This window comes from Lynx canadensis, chromosome A1, assembly GCF_007474595.2.
Source record: "Lynx canadensis isolate LIC74 chromosome A1, mLynCan4.pri.v2, whole genome shotgun sequence".
In the NCBI taxonomy this organism is placed as follows: Eukaryota; Metazoa; Chordata; class Mammalia; order Carnivora; family Felidae; genus Lynx; species Lynx canadensis.
In genome coordinates, this window is record NC_044303.2 from 39,121,071 (window position 1) to 39,126,137 (window position 5,067).

The 5,067-nt window shown below is 32.0% G+C and overlaps 1 pseudogene; it reads left to right on the top strand.

Moving 5' to 3' along the window:
* The first annotated feature begins 3,660 nt into the window (after positions 1-3,660).
* Positions 3,661-4,270, top strand: LOC115527356 (annotated as a pseudogene).
* Positions 4,271-5,067: the final 797 nt, after the last annotated feature.

Below are 5,067 nucleotides of genomic sequence, written 5' to 3' on the forward strand. Positions count from 1 at the left end.
TGGTGCATCTTCTCTTTCTTTTGAATGCTGCAGTAAGACATAATTCAGGTAAGAATGTTTGTGTCTGCTTCTTCTGTCTGAGTTTTTACCTTCAAAAGACTCTTCATTTAATCAGCCACAGAAAGTGGAAGTTGGATAGCACTACACCACTTCTCCATGTCAGCTCAGGTTAAAATTTTGTGTTCCTTGCTTTCCTGAATTTTTCATTTTCCACATGCGTTTATGCATGTATGCATATATCAGTTTTAAATAAGAACTTATTTATGTATACTAATTTAAAATTAATAATAAAAAATAAGTCAAACTGTTCTTTTAATTCTTTAATGTATATTCAAATGTTCATATGTATTTTTTAATTCCCTGTGATAAGATACAGGGCATATTACAAATTATTTTATATGCTCTAACAGTAATAACAATATCAAACTATTTTAGTAGTCAGTTTTTTAACTAAACCATATACAATGGGTTCAGTAGTTTACTACTACTACTACTACTACTACTACTACTAATAAAATGTTGAAGTTGAAATGGGGAAACCGGATCCTTGCCTGGTTTACACCCTCTAACCTCTGTAGCAGGTTTGGAGATGCATTTTCAGAATGATAAATCACAAGGTTTCTGATCCTGCTTAATAGGAAAATGTAATAACAAATTGTAGCCAATACAAGTGTCTTTGTTAAAAATTTAAATATATTTATTATTTCTCAAATGTAAGTTTACCTGTATTTATCAAATTTGTTTCAATGTAACTATATTTTTTTTGTTTTTAAAGTAATTTCCTACTTACCTCAACTTCACTAAACCAAAGTTTATTATTCTCTATCATTGCTACTATGACTGTTTCATTATTTTTACTCTGATAACTAACACTACTATCTATATTACTTGTTCTACTACTACTACTAATGCTATTATAATATTAATTTCATCAGAGCCAGGTTTATGTTTTTGCCTGACCCAAAAGTTTATACTCTGTATTCAACTACTGATATTATTATTGATATTTAAAAAAATCTCTTTATCTTTCCCCCTACACTAGAAACATGCAGAAATATAAACATAATTACATTGTTAAAAGCATTTTGATTAACAAAATAATTGAATCATTCTATAGTCAGCCTTAAAGAAGTAAAAGAAAAACTTAGAAAGAAAGGAATTAAAAGTTCATGATAGAATTAGCAGCCCCTTCTTTCAGTCTGCAAACTGAAACCAAAAGTAAAACATAATTAGAACTCTTATCTACCTCATTTACTTAAGGAGGATATTAAAAATTTTCATTGGGATTATCAACACAATAAATAAATGATAATGCTATAGCATAAGTATTCCAGAGAGTCAATTAATTTCACTCTTTAGAGACTTTAGGACCCTGTGAAGTTGCATTAATTTAAGAGCTACTTTTTTCCCTCCCTTTGCAAGGATATTATTCATTCATATTTTTTTGTCTTCTTACATTAGCTCTGGGTAATAAATATCTACATTATTTTTTCATTTTTCATTTTATTTTCAGAATCTCTGTTTTCATTTTTTCTTTATTGCCAAGTGTAAGTGAATGTTTAATTTTAGTATTAAATTTATTCTGAGACACATGCCATTATATGAAATAGTTTTACACTGAATGTGATTATGCCAGAGATCAATGTATAATCTTCAATTCTATCTTTATTTCTCTGGAAGTTAAAATTGCAATGAGAGAATTCTGTTTTATAATATACAGGAAGACACATGGATTCCTTGTCACTAAAGTCTGTCACCAAGACATCTTAAGAGAGCCTTTGTATTGAATGTGCTGTCTAAATCAGCTTTCCCATCAATTCTGAAGCTATTTGTAGTCAAAAGTAATGAGTGTCTCAGCTGCTACTTCTTAGGGTTCAAAGTAATATATTAAAAAATCAAAGTAAAAGTGCAATGAATAAAAACTCCATTGAACTTCAGATAGCAATATTGCCAAGGCAATTACATCAAATAACAATTACCTTTTTGATGTTATTAGCAATTGTCAATTTAATTTCTTTAAAGGTTGCCACATGTTGTTCAATAATGGATATTAATATACAGGTCAAAGACAAACATTTATCATAGAATACAGATTTATTTGTTAGAAAATGTGAAACAGAGAATATTTTAAAACTTGTTCTATAGATGAATGCAATATTCATGGCACAGAGTCTATTAAAGGAAGTAGGTCACAATTTATTCTAGTCATTTATTTTAGCTTTATAAAAAAATAGAGTATCATTCAGAAATAAGGAACTGATTATTAGCCTTCAATATGATAATAGGTTCCCCAGTTAAAAGCACAATTCCTATGAAAGATAGGGAGACAGTTGTAATAGTATCACAAAGATGCAGAAATTCGCTCCATTAACAAGTGATATGGAGCATAGGATTTCAAAAAAATTTCTCTGTAATTTAGTCATATTTGTAAAATGTTTAGAAATTACTTTACCACTTAACCCCCAAAATATGATTGGGGCACAAGTTTATTTAAATATGTATTTCCTTATTGGTCAAAGACATCAAGGGCTGTAAAGAAAATCTGATATTGACAGTAGAATTTTGTTATATTACTATCTGGTTTAGTCCCAATGGAAACATGCATATCAAGATTCTGTCATGATTATCTAAATTCTTTTTCAGCTAATTTTCAGGGCCAGAATTTGTTGATGTTAACATGAAATTGTTCAAACTGCACAGATCAATAAATCAAAGACAAAGATCTTCCTATTATAATCATTCTGGACTGAGGGTGAATATGTTGCCTTTACTTACTAAATTACACATATTTTATGTTGTTAGCTTATAGTTGCATTAGAGACTACTTAGAAAATTCTGCTAAATGGATGACTATATATCTATATAATATATAGATATAAAATTATATGTAATATATACTTATAAAATCTACAAGATTAATATAAATTATATTTTAATATATAATACATAAATACAGATGATTATTCATGCCATATCCCTTTTAAATATGGTCAAACCATCTAAAAATGCCAAACAAACGTGATTTACCATTCCACCAAAAAGAACGCATGCATTTTAAAGTGGGCCAAATAAAGTTTCTAAAATGTCCTTTAAATTTATAGATAAATTTAGAAAACACTTAAACTTCAATTTTAACTAATATAGAGCTCTTTATATAAATAAATACTAAAACATGTTAAATATATAATTTTTCATGTGATACTGATATTCTTATTCGTTGAACTAAATTACAGAAATACCTGTTAAATTCAAATATACAGTTTATGATATAATTAGTGAGACAACAAAAATTATATTATTATGAAATAGAATTTGAGGCCAACATGATTAATGAAATGAGTGTAATTTGAATTGTCATTGTTAATCTTATTATTAAAGTTTTGCTTGTAATCTATAGTAATTTCCAGAAATTCATATTTCAGGATATCTTCATGTTTTAATAAAAGTTATAAACACTAGGGAACTGTAAACTGTGACCTAGTTAATCCAGTTAACTTATTTAAGACATGTAAGTGGATAGCTAAGGCAACAAGACCTGACCCTTATGCTCTGTTTGATAGAATGCTAGAAAATATAAGCTAAAAGTGTCAACATTGCATGGGTTTCATTAACCTAAAGATACAAATTAGGTCAAATTTATACTAATATTCTTGCCTTTCAATGCTGCGGCCACAGCCATGAGTATGCTTGGGCTTCAGAAGAGGCTTGCCTCCAGTGTCCTCTGCTGTGGCTAAAAGAAGGTCTGGTTCAACCCCAATGAGACCAATGAAATCATCAATGCCAACTCCCATCAGCAGATCTGGAAACTGATTAAAGATGGGCTGATCACTGTGAAGCCTGTGCCCGTCCATTCCCAGGCTTGGTACCAGAAAAACACTTTGGCCAGCAGGAAGGGCAAGCATAATGGCATTGGTAAGAGAAAACATACTGCCAGTGTTCAAATGCCTGAGAAGTTAAGCTGGATGAGGAGGACGAGAATTCTGTACTGGCTGCTCAGAAGATACTGTGAATCTAAGATTGACCACACGTGTATCACAGCCTGTACTGGAAAGTGAAAGGTGATGTGTTCAAAAACAAGCAGATGCTCATGGAACACATCCACAAGTTGAAGGCAGACAAGGTTCACAAGAAGCTTCTGGCTGACAGGCTGAGGCCCTCAGATCTATGACCAAGGAATATCATAGCACACAAGTGCTGTGAAGAGCAGTTCCAGGACAAGAAGGAGGAAATCATCAAGACTCTGTCCAAGGAGAAAGAGACCAAGAGATAAAACTTTGTGTCGTACATAGTGGCCTTAACAATAACACAGATCTGTTATTCAATAAAACAAATCTTTATCTTCCAAAATAATAATAATAATAATAATAATAATAATAACAATACCCTTAAGTTATAGTCACTCGCCATTTGTTATATTAGTGCAAAATCTATTGGGCTTTAACAGGGGATGATCTAGAAAATTCCAGGACCCAAATACATTTCCTAGAATCTCTTGTGGTCATTATTACTACTTGAATATATTCAGACTACCCCTTAAGAAAGACACACAAAAAGGGGCACCTGGGTGGCTCAGTCAGTTCAGTGTCCGACTTCAGCTCAGGTCATGATCTCACGGTCTGTGAGTGTGAGCCCTGCGTCAGGCTCTGTGCTGACAGCTCAGAGCCTGGAGCCTGCTTCAGGTTCTGTGTCTGCACCTCTCTCTCTGCCCCTCCCCACCTCAAGCTCTGTCTCTCTCTCTGTCTCTGAAAAATGAATAAACCTTAAAAAAAAAAAAAGACACACAAATCATTCCCTCAGTTTCTTGTTGCTCAGAAGTTTACAATTAAGGATTAGTCTGTCTAGACTTCATCTTTCTAGTCCAACATGTGAAAAGTTTGCAAGTCATCAGTTCTGCCTTCACAGCAAGAAAAAAGCTGAACAATTGAAAGCCAGTGATTTTTCTTAGGTTCATTAGAATATTGTGGTCACAGGTGTCAAAACAAAAATTCTACTGAACAGTATTAAACAAGCAAGGAAGAATTTCTTCAAGATTATTGAAATAGGGGAGAGAGTCTAAATTCAACTCCA